We start from the raw sequence: 17,634 nt of genomic DNA, 5'->3' as shown, positions 1-17,634 counted from the left end.
TCACTTCTTATTCCAGCTCCAGCCTCTTATTTACTTCTTATTCCAGCTCCTGCCTCTTTTTCACTTCTTATTCCAGCTCCATCCTCTTATTCACTGGTTATTCCAGCTCCAGCTGCTTATTCACTTCTTATTCCAGCTCCAGCCTCTTTTTCCATCTCCAGCTTCTTATTCCAGCCTCTAATTCCCTTGTTATTCCTGCTCCAGCTTCTTATTCACTTCTTATTCCCAGTCCAGCTCCTTATTCACTTATTAATCCAACTCCAGCCTCTTATTCACTTCTTATTCCAGCTCCAGATTCTTATTCACCTTCTTATTCCTGATCCAGCCTCTTATTCACTTCTTATTCCAGCTCCAGCCTCTTATTCACTTCTTTTTCCAGCTCCAGCCTCTTATTCACTTTTTATTCTAGCTCCAGCCTCTTATTCACTTCTTGTTCCAGCTCCAGCTTCTTATTCACTTCTTATTCCAGCTCCAGCCTCTTATTCACTTGTTATTCCAGCTCCAGCTGCTTATTCACTTCTTATTCCAGCTCCAGCCTCTTATTCCATCTCCAGCTTCTTATTCCAGCCTCTAATTCCCTTCTTATTCCTGCTCCAGCTTCTTATTCACTTCTTATTCCCAGTCCAGCTCCTTATTCACTTATTAATCCAACTCCAGCCTCTTATTCACTTCTTATTCCAGCTCCAGATTCTTATTCACCTTCTTATTCCCGATCCAGCCTCTTATTCACTTCTTATTCCAGCTCCAGCCTCTTATTCACTTCTTATTCAAGCTCCAGCTTCTTCTTCACTTCTTATTCCAGCTCCAGCCTCTTATTCACTTCTTATTCCAACTTCAGCCTCTTATTCCCTTCTTATTCCAGCTCCAGCTTCTTATTCACTTCTTATTCCCACTCTAGCATCTTATTCACTTATTAATCCAGCTCCAGCCTCTTATTCACTTCTTATTCCTACTCCAGCTTCTTATTCACCTTCTTATTCCCGATCCAGCCTCTTATTCACTTATTATTCCAGCTCCAGCCTCTTATTCACTTATTATTCCAGCTCCAGCTTCTTATTCACTTCTTATTCCAGCTCCAGCTTCTTATTCACTTCTTATTCCAGCTCCAGCCTCTTATTCACTTCTTATTCCAGCTCCAGCCTCTTATTCACTTCTTATTCCAGCTCCAGCCTCGTATTCACTTCTTATTCCAGCTCCAGCGTCTTATTCATGTCTTATTCCAGCTCCAGCCTCTTATTCCCCTCTTATTCCAGCTCCAGCTTCTTTTTCACTTCTTATTCCAGCTCCAGCCTCTTTTTCACTTCTTATTCCAGCTCCAGCTTCTTATTCACTTCTTATTCCAGCTCCAGCTTCTTATTCACTTCTTATTCCAGCTCCAGCTTCTTATTCACTTCTTATTCCAGCTCCAGCTGCTTATTCACTTCTTGTTCCAGCTCCAGCTTCTTATTCACTACTTATTCCAGCTCCAGCCTCTTATTCACTACTTATTCCACCTCCAGCTTCTTATTCACTTCTTATTCCAGCTCAAGTCTCTTATTCATTTCTTATTCCAGCTCCAGCTCCTTATGCACTTCTTATTCCATCTCCAGCTTCTTATTCACTTCTTATTCCCTCTCTAGCTTCTTATTCACTTATTAATCCAGCTCCAGCCTCTTATTCACTTCTTATTCCTACTCCAGCTTCTTATTCACCTTCTTATTCCCGATCAAGCCTCTTATTCACTTATTATTCCAGCTCCAGCCTCTTATTCACTTATTATTCCAGCTCCAGCTTCTTATTCACTTCTTATTCCTGCTCCTGCCTCTTTTTCACTTCTTATTCCAGCTCCAGCCTCTTATTCACTTCGCATTCCAGCTCCAGCCTCTTATTCACTTCTTATTCCAGCTCCTGCCTCTTATTCATGTCTTATTCCAGCTCCAGCCTCTTATTCCCCCTTATTCCAGCTCCAGCTTCTTTTTCACTTCTTATTCCAGCTCCAGCCTCTTATTCACTTCTTATTCCAGCTCCAACTTCTTATTCCAGCTCCAGCTTCTTATTCCTGCCTCTTATTCACTTCTTATTCCTGCTCCAGCTTCTTATTCACCTTCTTATTCCTGATCCAGCTTCTTATTCACTTCTTATTCCAGCTCCAGCCTCTTATTCACTTCTTATTCCAGCTCCTGCCTCTTTTTCACTTCTTATTCCAGCTCCATCCTCTTATTCACTGGTTATTCCAGCTCCAGCTGCTTATTCACTTCTTATTCCAGCTCCAGCCTCTTATTCCATCTCCAGCTTCTTATTCCAGCCTCTAATTCCCTTGTTATTCCTGCTCCAGCTTCTTATTCACTACTTATTCCCAGTCCAGCTCCTTATTCACTTATTAATCCAACTCCAGCCTCTTATTCACTTCTTATTCCAGCTCCAAATTCTTATTCACCTTCTTATTCCTGATCCAGCCTCTTATTCACTTCTTATTCCAGCTCCAGCCTCTTATTCACTTCTTTTTCCAGCTCCAGCCTCTTATTCACTTTTTATTCTAGCTCCAGCCTCTTATTCACTTCTTGTTCCAGCTCCAGCTTCTTATTCACTTCTTATTCCAGCTCCAGCCTCTTATTCACTTGTTATTCCAGCTCCAGCTGCTTATTCACTTCTTATTCCAGCTCCAGCCTCTTATTCCATCTCCAGCTTCTTATTCCAGCCTCTAATTCCCTTCTTATTCCTGCTCCAGCTTCTTATTCACTTCTTATTCCCAGTCCAGCTCCTTATTCACTTATTAATCCAACTCCAGCCTCTTATTCACTTCTTATTCCAGCTCCAGATTCTTATTCACCTTCTTATTCCCGATCCAGCCTCTTATTCACTTCTTATTCCAGCTCCAGCCTCTTATTCACTTCTTATTCAAGCTCCAGCTTCTTCTTCACTTCTTATTCCAGCTCCAGCCTCTTATTCACTTCTTATTCCAACTTCAGCCTCTTATTCCCTTCTTATTCCAGCTCCAGCTTCTTATTCACTTCTTATTCCCACTCTAGCATCTTATTCACTTATTAATCCAGCTCCAGCCTCTTATTCACTTCTTATTCCTACTCCAGCTTCTTATTCACCTTCTTATTCCCGATCCAGCCTCTTATTCACTTATTATTCCAGCTCCAGCCTCTTATTCACTTATTATTCCAGCTCCAGCTTCTTATTCACTTCTTATTCCAGCTCCAGCTTCTTATTCACTTCTTATTCCAGCTCCAGCCTCTTATTCACTTCTTATTCCAGCTCCAGCCTCTTATTCACTTCTTATTCCAGCTCCAGCCTCGTATTCACTTCTTATTCCAGCTCCAGCATCTTATTCATGTCTTATTCCAACTCCAGCCTTTTATTCCCCTCTTATTCCAGCTCCAGCTTCTTTTTCACTTCTTATTCCAGCTCCAGCCTCTTTTTCACTTCTTATTCCAGCTCCAGCTTCTTATTCACTTCTTATTCCAGCTCCAGCTTCTTATTCACTTCTTATTCCAGCTCCAGCTTCTTATTCACTTCTTATTCCAGCTCCAGCTGCTTATTCACTTCTTGTTCCAGCTCCAGCTTCTTATTCACTACTTATTCCAGCTCCAGCCTCTTATTCACTACTTATTCCACCTCCAGCTTCTTATTCACTTCTTATTCCAGCTCAAGTCTCTTATTCATTTCTTATTCCAGCTCCAGCTCCTTATGCACTTCTTATTCCATCTCCAGCTTCTTATTCACTTCTTATTCCCTCTCTAGCTTCTTATTCACTTATTAATCCAGCTCCAGCCTCTTATTCACTTCTTATTCCTACTCCAGCTTCTTATTCACCTTCTTATTCCCGATCAAGCCTCTTATTCACTTATTATTCCAGCTCAAGCTTCTTATTCACTTCTTATTCCAGCTCCAGCTTCTTATTCACTTCTTATTCCTGCTCCTGCCTCTTATTCACTTCTTATTCCAGCTCCAACCTCTTATTCACTTCGCATTCCAGCTCCAGCCTCTTATTCTCTTCTTATTCCAGCTCCTGCCTCTTATTCATGTCTTATTCCAGCTCCAGCCTCTTATTCCCCCTTATTCCAGCTCCAGCTTCTTTTTCACTTCTTATTCCAGCTCCAGCCTCTTATTCACTTCTTATTCCAGCTCCAGCTTCTTATTCCAGCTCCAGCTTCTTATTCCTGCCTCTTATTCACTTCTTATTCCTGCTCCAGCTTCTTATTCACCTTCTTATTCCTGATCCAGCTTCTTATTCACTTCTTATTCCAGCTCCAGCCTCTTATTCACTTCTTATTCCAGCTCCTGCCTCTTTTTCACTTCTTATTCCAGCTCCAGCCTCTTATTCACTTCTTATTCTAGCTCCAGCTGCTTATTCACTTCGTATTTCAGCTCCAGCCTCTAATTCCCCTCTTATTCCAGCTCCCGCCTCTTGTTCACTTCTTATTCCCGGTCCTGCCTCTAATTCCCTTCTTACTCCAGTTCCAGCTTCTTATTCACTTCTTATTCCAGCTCCAGATTCTTATATACTTCTTATTCCAGCTCCAGCCTCTTATTCACTTCTTATTCCAGCTCCAGCCTCTTATTCACTTCTTATTCCAGCTCCAGCTTCTTATTCACTTCTTATTCCAGCTCCTGCTTCTTATTCACTTCTTATTCCAGCTCCAGCTTCTTATTCACTTCTTATTCCAGCTCCAGCTTCTTATTCACTTCTTATTCCAGCTCCAGCCTCTTATTCACTTTGTATTCCGGCTCCAGCTTCTTATTCACTTCGTATTCCGGCTCCAGCTTCTTATTCACTTCTTGCTCCAGCCTCTTATTCCCTTCTTATTAAAGCTCCAGGGTCTAATTACCTTCTTATTCCAGCTCCAGCTTCTTATTCACTTCTTATTCCAGCTCCAGCTTCTTATTCACTACTTATTCAAGCTCCAGATTCTTATTCACTTCTTATTCCAGCCCCAGCCTCTTATTCACTTTGTATTCCAGCTCCAGCTTCTTATTCACTTCTTGTTTATACTCCAGCTTCTTATTCACTTCTTGTTCATTCTCCAGCTTCTTATTCACTTCTTATTCCAGCTCCAGCCTCTTATTCACTTCTTATTCCAGCTTCAGCTTCTTATTCACTTCTTATTCCAGCTCCAGCTTCTTATTCACATCTTATTCCAGCTCCAGCCTCTTATTCACTTCTTATTCTAGCTTCAGCCTCTTATTCATGTCTTATTCCAGCTCCAGCTTCTTCACTTCTTATTCCAGCTCCAGCCTCTTGTTCACTTCTTATTCCATCTCCAGCTTATTATTCACTTCTTATTCCAGCTCCAGCTTCTTATTCACTTCTCATTCCAGCTCCAGCCTCTTATTCACTTCATATTCCAGCTTCAGTTTCTTATTCATTTCTTATTCCAGCTCCAGCTTCTTATTCACTTCTTATTCCAGCTCCAGCTTCTTATTCACTTTGTATTCCAGCTCCAGCTACTTATTCACTTCTTGTTCATACTCCAGCTTCTTATTCACTTCTTGTTCATACTCCAGCTTCTTATTCACTTCTTGTTCATACTCCAGCTTCTTATTCCCTTCTTATTCCCGATCCAGCCTCTAATTCCCTTCTTATTCCAGTTCCAGATTCTTATTCACTTCTTATTCCAGCTCCAGCCTCTTATTCCAGCCCCAGCTTCTTATTCCAGCCTCTTATTCCTGCTCCAGCTTCTTATTCCAGCCTCTAATTCCCTTCTTATTCTAGCTCCAGCCTCTTATTCACTTATTATTCCAGCTCCAGCTGCTTATTCATTTCTTATTCCCGCTCCTGCCTCTTATTCATTTCTTCTTCCAGCTCCAGCCTCTTATTCACTTCTAATTCCAGCTCCAGCCTCTTATTCACTTAATATTTCACCTACAGCTTCTTATTCACTTCTTATTCCAGCTCCAGCTTCTTATTCACTTCTTATTCCAGCTCCAGCCTCTTATTCACTTCTTATTCCAGCTCCAGCTTCTTAATCACTTCTTTTTCCAGATCCAGCTGCTTATTCACTTCGCATTCCAGCTCCAGCCTCTTATTCACTTCTTATTCCAGCTCCAGCTTCTTAATCACTTCTTATTCCAGCTCCAGCTTCTTATTCACTTAATATTTCACCTACAGCTTCTTATTCACTTATTATTCCAGCTCCAGCTTCTTATTCACTTCTTATTCCAGCTCCAGCCTCTTATTCACTTCTTATTCCAGCTTCAGCCTCTTATTCATTTCTTATTCCAGCTCCAGCTTCTTATTCACTTCTTATTCCAGCTCCAGCTTCTTATTCACTTCTTGTTCCAGCTCCAGCCTCTTATTCACTTTTTATTCCAGCTCCTTTTATTCACTTCTTATTCCGGCTCCAGCCTCTTATTCACTTCTTATTCCAGCTCCAGCTTCTTATTCACTTCTTATTCCAGCTCCAGTCTCTTATTCACTTCTTATTCCAGCTCCAGCTGCTTATTCACTTCGCATTCCAGCTCCAGCCTCTTATTCACTTCTTATTCCAGCTCCAGCTTCTTAATCACTTCTTATTCCAGCTCCAGTTTCTTATTCACTTAATATTTCACCTACAGCTTCTTATTCACTTCTTATTCCAGCTCCAGCTTCTTATTCACTTCTTATTCCAGCTCCAGCCTCTTATGCACTTCTTATTCCAGCTCCAGCTAATTAGTCACTTCTTATTCCAGCTCCAGCCTCTTATTCACTTCTTATTACAGCTCCAGCATCTTGTTCACTTCTTATTCCAGCTCCAGTCTCTTATTCACTTCTTATTCCAGCTCCAGCCTCCTGTTCACTTCTTATTCCAGCTCCAGATTCTTATTCACTTATTATTCCAGCTCCAGATTCTTATTCACTTATTGTTCCAGCTCCAGCTTTTTATTCACTTCTTAATCCAGCTCCAGCTTATTACTCACTTCTTATTCTGCCCAAACAGCCTCTTATTCGCTTCTTATTCCAACTCCAGCTTCTTATTCACTTCTTATTCCTGCTCCTGCTTCTTATTCACTTCTAGTTCCAGCTCCAGCCTCTTATTCACTAGTTATTCCAGCTCCAGCCTCTTATTCACTTCTTATTCCAGCTCCAGCTTCTTATTCACTTCTTATTCCAGCTCCAGCCTCTTATTCACTTCTTATTCCAGCTTCAGCTTCTTATTCACTTCTTATTCCAGCTCCAGCTTCTTATTCACATCTTATTCCAGCTCCAGCCTCTTATTCACTTCTTATTCTAGCTTCAGCCTCTTATTCATGTCTTATTCCAGCTCCAGCTTCTTCACTTCTTATTCCAGCTCCAGCCTCTTGTTCACTTCTTATTCCAGCTCCAGCTTATTATTCACTTCTTATTCCAGCTCCAGCCTCTTATTCACTTCATATTCCAGCTTCAGTTTCTTATTCATTTCTTATTCCAGCTCCAGCTTCTTATTCACTTTGTATTCCAGCTCCAGCTACTTATTCACTTCTTGTTCATACTCCAGCTTCTTATTCCCTTCTTATTCCCGATCCAGCCTCTAATTCCCTTCTTATTCCAGTTCCAGATTCTTATTCACTTCTTATTCCAGCTCCAGCCTCTTATTCCAGCCCCAGCTTCTTATTCCAGCCTCTTATTCCTGCTCCAGCTTCTTATTCCAGCCTCTAATTCCCTTCTTATTCTAGCTCCAGCCTCTTATTCACTTATTATTCCAGCTCCAGCTGCTTATTCATTTCTTATTCCCGCTCCTGCCTCTTATTCAATTCTTCTTCCAGCTCCAGCCTCTTATTCACTTCTAATTCCAGCTCCAGCCTCTTATTCACATCTTATTCCAGCTCCAGCTTCTTATTCACTTCTTATTCCAGCTCCAGCCTCTTATTCACTTCTTATTCCGGCTCCAGCCTCTTATTCTCTTCTTATTCCAGGTTCAGCTTCTTATTCTCTTCTTATTCCAGCTCCAGCTTCTTATTCACTTAATATTTCACCTACAGCTTCTTATTCACTTTTTATTCCAGCTCCAGCTTCTTATTCACTTCTTATTCCAGCTCCAGCCTCTTATTCACTTCTTATTCCAGCTCCAGCTTCTTAATCACTTCTTTTTCCAGATCCAGCTGCTTATTCACTTCGCATTCCAGCTCCAGCCTCTTATTCACTTCTTATTCCAGCTCCAGCTTCTTAATCACTTCTTATTCCAGCTCCAGCTTCTTATTCACTTAATATTTCACCTACAGCTTCTTATTCACTTATTATTCCAGCTCCAGCTTCTTATTCACTTCTTATTCCAGCTCCAGCCTCTTATTCACTTCTTATTCCAGCTTCAGCCTCTTATTCATTTCTTATTCCAGCTCCAGCTTCTTATTCACTTCTTATTCCAGCTCCAGCTTCTTATTCACTTCTTGTTCCAGCTCCAGCCTCTTATTCACTTTTTATTCCAGCTCCTTTTATTCACTTCTTATTCCGGCTCCAGCCTCTTATTCACTTCTTATTTCAGCTCCAGCTTCTTATTCACTTCTTATTCCAGCTCCAGTCTCTTATTCACTTCTTATTCCAGCTCCAGCTGCTTATTCACTTCGCATTCCAGCTCCAGCCTCTTATTCACTTCTTATTCCAGCTCCAGCTTCTTAATCACTTCTTATTCCAGCTCCAGCTTCTTATTCACTTAATATTTCACCTACAGCTTCTTATTCACTTCTTATTCCAGCTCCAGCTTCTTATTCACTTCTTATTCCAGCTCCAGCCTCTTATGCACTTCTTATTCCAGCTCCAGCTAATTAGTCACTTCTTATTCCAGCTCCAGCCTCTTATTCACTTCTTATTCCAGCTCCAGCCTCCTGTTCACTTCTTATTCCAGCTCCAGATTCTTATTCACTTATTATTCCAGCTCCAGATTCTTATTCACTTATTATTCCAGCTCCAGTCTCTTATTCACTTCTTATTCCAGCTCCAGCCTCCTGTTCACTTCTTATTCCAGCTCCAGATTCTTATTCACTTATTATTCCAGCTCCAGATTCTTATTCACTTATTATTCCAGCTCCAGATTCTTATTCACTTATTGTTCCAGCTCCAGCTTTTTATTCACTTCTTAATCCAGCTCCAGCTTATTATTCACTTCTTATTCTGCCCAAACAGCCTCTTGTTCGCTTCTTATTCCAACTCCAGCTTCTTATTCACTTCTTATTCCTGCTCCTGCTTCTTATTCACTTCTTGTTCCAGCTCCAGCCTCTTATTCGCTAGTTATTCCAGCTCCAGCCTCTTATTCACTTCTTATTCCAGCTCCAGCTTCTTATTCACTTCTTATTCCAGCTCCAGCTTCTTATTCACTTCTTATTCCAGCTCCAGCGTCTTATTCACTTCTTATTCCAGCTCCAGCTGCTTATTCATTTCATATTCCAGCTCCAGCCTCTAATTCCCCTCTTATTCCAGCTCTAGCCTCTTGTTCACTTCTTATTCCAGCTCCAGCTTCTTATTCACTTCTTATTCCTGCTCCTGCTTCTTATTCACTTCTTGTTCCAGCTCCTGCCTCTTATTCACTAGTTATTCCAGCTCCAGCCTCTATTTCCCTTCTTATTCCAGTTCCAGCTTCTTATTCACTTCTTATTCCAGCTCCAGATTCTTAATCACTTCTTATTCCAGCTCCAGCCTCTTATTCACTTCTTATTCCAGCTCCAGCCACTTATTCACTTCTTATTCCAGCTCCAGCTTCTTAATCACTTCTTTTTCCAGATCCAGCTGCTAATTCACTTATTATTTCACCTACAGCTTCTTATTCACTTCTTATTGCAGCCTCTTATTCACTTCTTATTCCAGCTCCAGCCGCTTAATCACTTCTTATTTCACATACAGCTTCTTATTCACTTCTTATTCCAGCCTCTTATTCACTTCTTATTCCAGCTCCAGCCCCTTATTCACTTCTTATTCCAGATCCAGCCCCTTATTCACTTCTTATTCCAGCTCCAGCTGCTTATTCACTTCTTATTCCAGCTCCAGCCGCTTATTCACTTCTTATTCCAGCTCCAGCCTCTTATTCCCCTCTTATTCCAGCTCCAGCTTCTTATTCACTTCTTATTTCAGCTCCAGTCTCTTATTCACTTCTTATTCCAGCTCCAGCTTCTTATTCACTTCTTAATCGAGCTCCAGCCAATTATTCACTTCTTATTCCAGCTCCAGCTTCTTATTCAATTCTTATTCCAGCTCCAGATTCTTATTCACTTCTTATTCCAGCTCCAGCCTCTTATTCGCTTCTTATTCCAGCTCCAGCTTCTTATTCACTTCTTATTCCAGCTCCAGCCTCTTATTCCATCTCCAGCTTCTTATTCCAGCCTCTAATTCCCTTCTTTTTCCTGCTCCAGCTTCTTATTCACTTCTTATTCCCAGTCCAGCTCCTTATTCACTTATTAATCCAACTCCAGCCTCTTATTCACTTCTTATTCCAGCTCCAGATTCTTATTCACCTTCTTATTCCAGCTCCAGCTTCTTATTCACTTCTCATTCCCACTCTAGCTTCTTATTCACTTATTAATCCAGCTCCAGCCTCTTATTCACTTCTTATTCCTACTCCAGCTTCTTATTCACCTTCTTATTCCCGATCCAGCCTCTTATTCACTTATTATTCCAGCTCCAGCCTCTTATTCACTTATTATTCCAGCTCCAGCTTCTTATTCACTTCTTATTCCAGCTCCAGCTTCTTATTCACTTCTTATTCCAGCTCCAGCCTCTTATTCACTTCTTATTCCAACTCCAGCCTCTTATTCATGTCTTATTCCAGCTCCAGCCTCTTATTCCCCTCTTATTCCAGCTCCAGCTTCTTTTTCACATCTTATTCCAGCTCCAGCCTCTAATTCACTTCTTATTCCAGCTCCAGCTTCTTATTCACTTCTTATTCCAGCTCCAGCTTCTTATTCACTTATTATTCCAGCTCCAGCTTCTTATTCACTTCTTATTCCAGCTCCAGCTGCTCATTCACTTCTTGTTCCAGCTCCAGCTTCTTATTCATTACTTATTCCTGCTCCAGCCTCTTATTCACTACTTATTCCAGCTCCAGCTTCTTATTCACTTCTTATTCCAGCTCAAGTCTCTTATTCATTTCTTATTCCAGCTCCTGCACCTTATGCACTTCTTATTCCATCTCCAGCTTCTTATTCACTTCTTATTCCCTCTCTAGCTTCTTATTCACTTATTAATCCAGCTCCATCCTCTTATTCACTTCTTATTCCTACTACAGCTTCTTATTCACCTTCTTATTCCCGATCCAGCCTCTTATTCACTTATTATTCCAGCTCCAGCCTCTTATTCACTTATTATTCCAGCTAAAGCTTCTTATTCACTTCTTATTCCAGCTCCAGCTTCTTATTCACTTCTTATTCCAGCTCCAGCCTCTTATTCACTTCTTATTCCAGCTCCAGCCTCTTATTCACTTCGCATTCCAGCTCCAGCCTTTTATTCACTTCTTATTCCAGCTCCAGCCTCTTATTCATGTCTTATTCCAGCTCCAGCCTCTTATTCCCCTCTTATTCCAGCTCCAGCTTCTTATTCACTTCTTATTCCAGCTCCAGTCTCTTATTCACTTCTTATTCCAGCTCCAGCTGCTTATTCACTTCGCATTCCAGCTCCAGCCTCTTATTCACTTCTTATTCCAGCTCCAGCTTCTTAATCACTTCTTATTCCAGCTCCAGTTTCTTATTCACTTAATATTTCACCTACAGCTTCTTATTCACTTCTTATTCCAGCTCCAGCTTCTTATTCACTTCTTATTCCAGCTCCAGCCTCTTATGCACTTCTTATTCCAGCTCCAGCTAATTAGTCACTTCTTATTCCAGCTCCAGCCTCTTATTCACTTCTTATTACAGCTCCAGCATCTTGTTCACTTCTTATTCCAGCTCCAGTCTCTTATTCACTTCTTATTCCAGCTCCAGCCTCCTGTTCACTTCTTATTCCAGCTCCAGATTCTTATTCACTTATTATTCCAGCTCCAGATTCTTATTCACTTATTGTTCCAGCTCCAGCTTTTTATTCACTTCTTAATCCAGCTCCAGCTTATTATTCACTTCTTATTCTGCCCAAACAGCCACTTATTCGCTTCTTATTCCAACTCCAGCTTCTTATTCACTTCTTATTCCTGCTCCTGCTTCTTATTCACTTCTTGTTCCAGCTCCAGCCTCTTATTCGCTAGTTATTCCAGCTCCAGCCTCTTATTCACTTCTTATTCCAGCTCCAGCTTCTTATTCACTTCTTATTCCAGCTCCAGCCTCTTATTCACTTCTTATTCCAGCTTCAGCTTCTTATTCACTTCTTATTCCAGCTCCAGCTTCTTATTCACATCTTATTCCAGCTCCAGCCTCTTATTCACTTCTTATTCTAGCTTCAGCCTCTTATTCATGTCTTATTCCAGCTCCAGCTTCTTCACTTCTTATTCCAGCTCCAGCCTCTTGTTCACTTCTTATTCCAGCTCCAGCTTATTATTCACTTCTTATTCCAGCTCCAGCCTCTTATTCACTTCATATTCCAGCTTCAGTTTCTTATTCATTTCTTATTCCAGCTCCAGCTTCTTATTCACTTTGTATTCCAGCTCCAGCTACTTATTCACTTCTTGTTCATACTCCAGCTTCTTATTCACTTCTTGTTCATACTCCAGCTTCTTATTCCCTTCTTATTCCCGATCCAGCCTCTAATTCCCTTCTTATTCCAGTTCCAGATTCTTATTCACTTCTTATTCCAGCTCCAGCCTCTTATTCCAGCCCCAGCTTCTTATTCCAGCCTCTTATTCCTGCTCCAGCTTCTTATTCCAGCCTCTAATTCCCTTCTTATTCTAGCTCCAGCCTCTTATTCACTTATTATTCCAGCTCCAGCTGCTTATTCATTTCTTATTCCCGCTCCTGCCTCTTATTCAATTCTTCTTCCAGCTCCAGCCTCTTATTCACTTCTAATTCCAGCTCCAGCCTCTTATTCACATCTTATTCCAGCTCCAGCTTCTTATTCACTTCTTATTCCAGCTCCAGCCTCTTATTCACTTCTTATTCCGGCTCCAGCCTCTTATTCTCTTCTTATTCCAGGTTCAGCTTCTTATTCTCTTCTTATTCCAGCTCCAGCTTCTTATTCACTTAATATTTCACCTACAGCTTCTTATTCACTTCTTATTCCAGCTCCAGCTTCTTATTCACTTCTTATTCCAGCTCCAGCCTCTTATTCACTTCTTATTCCAGCTCCAGCTTCTTAATCACTTCTTTTTCCAGATCCAGCTGCTTATTCACTTCGCATTCCAGCTCCAGCCTCTTATTCACTTCTTATTCCAGCTCCAGCTTCTTAATCACTTCTTATTCCAGCTCCAGCTTCTTATTCACTTAATATTTCACCTACAGCTTCTTATTCACTTATTATTCCAGCTCCAGCTTCTTATTCACTTCTTATTCCAGCTCCAGCCTCTTATTCACTTCTTATTCCAGCTTCAGCCTCTTATTCATTTCTTATTCCAGCTCCAGCTTCTTATTCACTTCTTATTCCAGCTCCAGCTTCTTATTCACTTCTTGTTCCAGCTCCAGCCTCTTATACACTTTTTATTCCAGCTCCTTTTATTCACTTCTTATTCCGGCTCCAGCCTCTTATTCACTTCTTATTCCAGCTCCAGCTTCTTATTCACTTCTTATTCCAGCTCCAGTCTCTTATTCACTTCTTATTCCAGCTCCAGCTTCTTAATCACTTCTTATTCCAGCTCCAGCTTCTTATTCACTTATTATTCCAGCTCCAGCCTCTTATGCACTTCTTATTCCAGCTCCAGCTAATTAGTCACTTCTTATTCCAGCTCCAGCCTCTTATTCACTTCTTATTCCAGCTCCAGCCTCCTGTTCACTTCTTATTCCAGCTCCAGATTCTTATTCACTTATTATTCCAGCTCCAGATTCTTATTCACTTATTATTCCAGCTCCAGTCTCTTATTCACTTCTTATTCCAGCTCCAGCCTCCTGTTCACTTCTTATTCCAGCTCCAGATTCTTATTCACTTATTATTCCAGCTCCAGATTCTTATTCACTTATTATTCCAGCTCCAGATTCTTATTCACTTATTGTTCCAGCTCCATCTTTTTATTCACTTCTTAATCCAGCTCCAGCTTATTATTCACTTCTTATTCTGCCCAAACAGCCTCTTGTTCGCTTCTTATTCCAGCTCCAGCTTCTTATTCACTTAATATTTCACCTACAGCTTCTTATTCACTTCTTATTCCAGCTCCAGCTTCTTATTCACTTCTTATTCCAGCTCCAGCCTCTTATGCACTTCTTATTCCAGCTCCAGCTAATTAGTCACTTCTTATTCCAGCTCCAGCCTCTTATTCACTTCTTATTACAGCTCCAGCATCTTGTTCACTTCTTATTCCAGCTCCAGTCTCTTATTCACTTCTTATTCCAGCTCCAGCCTCCTGTTCACTTATTATTCCAGCTCCAGATTCTTATTCACTTATTGTTCCAGCTCCTGCTTTTTATTCACTTCTTAATCCAGCTCCAGCTTATTATTCACTTCTTATTCTGCCCAAACAGCCTCTTGTTCGCTTCTTATTCCAACTCCAGCTTCTTATTCACTTCTTATTCCTGCTCCTGCTTCTTATTCACTTCTTGTTCCAGCTCCAGCCTCTTATTCGCTAGTTATTCCAGCTCCAGCCTCTTATTCACTTCTTATTCCAGCTCCAGCTTCTTATTCACTTCTTATTCCAGCTCCAGCTTCTTATTCACTTCTTATTCCAGCTCCAGCGTCTTATTCACTTCTTATTCCAGCTCCAGCTGCTTATTCATTTCGTATTCCAGCTCCAGCCTCTAATTCCCCTCTTATTCCAGCTCTAGCCTCTTTTTCACTTCTTATTCCAGCTCCAGCTTCTTATTCACTTCTTATTCCTGCTCCTGCTTCTTATTCACTTCTTGTTCCAGCTCCTGCCTCTTATTCACTAGTTATTCCAGCTCCAGCCTCTATTTCCCTTCTTATTCCAGTTCCAGCTTCTTATTCACTTCTTATTCCAGCTCCAGATTCTTATTCACTTCTTATTCCAGCTCCAGCCTCTTATTCACTTCTTATTCCAGCTCCAGCCACTTATTCACTTCTTATTCCAGCTCCAGCTTCTTAATCACTTCTTTTTCCAGATCCAGCTGCTAATTCACTTATTATTTCACCTACAGCTTCTTATTCACTTCTTATTGCAGCCTCTTATTCACTTCTTATTCCAGCTCCAGCCGCTTAATCACTTCTTATTTCACATACAGCTTCTTATTCACTTCTTATTCCAGCCTCTTATTCACTTCTTATTCCAGCTCCAGCCCCTTATTCACTTCTTATTCCAGATCCAGCCCCTTATTCACTTCTTATTCCAGCTCCAGCTGCTTATTCACTTCTTATTCCAGCTCCAGCCGCTTATTCACTTCTTATTCCAGCTCCAGCATCTTGTTCACTTCTTATTCCAGCTCCAGTCTCTTATTCACTTCTTATTCCAGCTCCAGCCTCCTGTTCACTTCTTATTCCAGCTCCAGATTCTTATTCACTTATTATTCCAGCTCCAGATTCTTATTCACTTATTGTTCCAGCTCCAGCTTTTTATTCACTTCTTAATCCAGCTCCAGCTTATTATTCACTTCTTATTCTGCCCAAACAGCCACTTATTCGCTTCTTATTCCAACTCCAGCTTCTTATTCACTTCTTATTCCTGCTCCTGCTTCTTATTCACTTCTTGTTCCAGCTCCAGCCTCTTATTCGCTAGTTATTCCAGCTCCAGCCTCTTATTCACTTCTTATTCCAGCTCCAGCTTCTTATTCACTTCTTATTCCAGCTCCAGCCTCTTATTCACTTCTTATTCCAGCTTCAGCTTCTTATTCACTTCTTATTCCAGCTCCAGCTTCTTATTCACATCTTATTCCAGCTCCAGCCTCTTATTCACTTCTTATTCTAGCTTCAGCCTCTTATTCATGTCTTATTCCAGCTCCAGCTTCTTCACTTCTTATTCCAGCTCCAGCCTCTTGTTCACTTCTTATTCCAGCTCCAGCTTATTATTCACTTCTTATTCCAGCTCCAGCCTCTTATTCACTTCATATTCCAGCTTCAGTTTCTTATTCATTTCTTATTCCAGCTCCAGCTTCTTATTCACTTTGTATTCCAGCTCCAGCTACTTATTCACTTCTTGTTCATACTCCAGCTTCTTATTCACTTCTTGTTCATACTCCAGCTTCTTATTCCCTTCTTATTCCCGATCCAGCCTCTAATTCCCTTCTTATTCCAGTTCCAGATTCTTATTCACTTCTTATTCCAGCTCCAGCCTCTTATTCCAGCCCCAGCTTCTTATTCCAGCCTCTTATTCCTGCTCCAGCTTCTTATTCCAGCCTCTAATTCCCTTCTTATTCTAGCTCCAGCCTCTTATTCACTTATTATTCCAGCTCCAGCTGCTTATTCATTTCTTATTCCCGCTCCTGCCTCTTATTCAATTCTTCTTCCAGCTCCAGCCTCTTATTCACTTCTAATTCCAGCTCCAGCCTCTTATTCACATCTTATTCCAGCTCCAGCTTCTTATTCACTTCTTATTCCAGCTCCAGCCTCTTATTCACTTCTTATTCCGGCTCCAGCCTCTTATTCTCTTCTTATTCCAGGTTCAGCTTCTTATTCTCTTCTTATTCCAGCTCCAGCTTCTTATTCACTTAATATTTCACCTACAGCTTCTTATTCACTTCTTATTCCAGCTCCAGCTTCTTATTCACTTCTTATTCCAGCTCCAGCCTCTTATTCACTTCTTATTCCAGCTCCAGCTTCTTAATCACTTCTTTTTCCAGATCCAGCTGCTTATTCACTTCGCATTCCAGCTCCAGCCTCTTATTCACTTCTTATTCCAGCTCCAGCTTCTTAATCACTTCTTATTCCAGCTCCAGCTTCTTATTCACTTAATATTTCACCTACAGCTTCTTATTCACTTATTATTCCAGCTCCAGCTTCTTATTCACTTCTTATTCCAGCTCCAGCCTCTTATTCACTTCTTATTCCAGCTTCAGCCTCTTATTCATTTCTTATTCCAGCTCCAGCTTCTTATTCACTTCTTATTCCAGCTCCAGCTTCTTATTCACTTCTTGTTCCAGCTCCAGCCTCTTATACACTTTTTATTCCAGCTCCTTTTATTCACTTCTTATTCCGGCTCCAGCCTCTTATTCACTTCTTATTCCAGCTCCAGCTTCTTATTCACTTCTTATTCCAGCTCCAGTCTCTTATTCACTTCTTATTCCAGCTCCAGCTTCTTAATCACTTCTTATTCCAGCTCCAGCTTCTTATTCACTTATTATTCCAGCTCCAGCCTCTTATGCACTTCTTATTCCAGCTCCAGCTAATTAGTCACTTCTTATTCCAGCTCCAGCCTCTTATTCACTTCTTATTCCAGCTCCAGCCTCCTGTTCACTTCTTATTCCAGCTCCAGATTCTTATTCACTTATTATTCCAGCTCCAGATTCTTATTCACTTATTATTCCAGCTCCAGTCTCTTATTCACTTCTTATTCCAGCTCCAGCCTCCTGTTCACTTCTTATTCCAGCTCCAGATTCTTATTCACTTATTATTCCAGCTCCAGATTCTTATTCACTTATTATTCCAGCTCCAGATTCTTATTCACTTATTGTTCCAGCTCCATCTTTTTATTCACTTCTTAATCCAGCTCCAGCTTATTATTCACTTCTTATTCTGCCCAAACAGCCTCT

The sequence above is a fragment of the Taudactylus pleione genome, unplaced genomic scaffold, assembly GCF_031769625.1.
Source record: "Taudactylus pleione unplaced genomic scaffold, aTauple2 ptg001139l, whole genome shotgun sequence".
Lineage (NCBI taxonomy): Eukaryota > Metazoa > Chordata > Amphibia > Anura > Myobatrachidae > Taudactylus > Taudactylus pleione.
The sequence above is the reverse complement of the archived record's forward strand: the minus strand, read 5'-3'. Positions refer to the sequence as shown.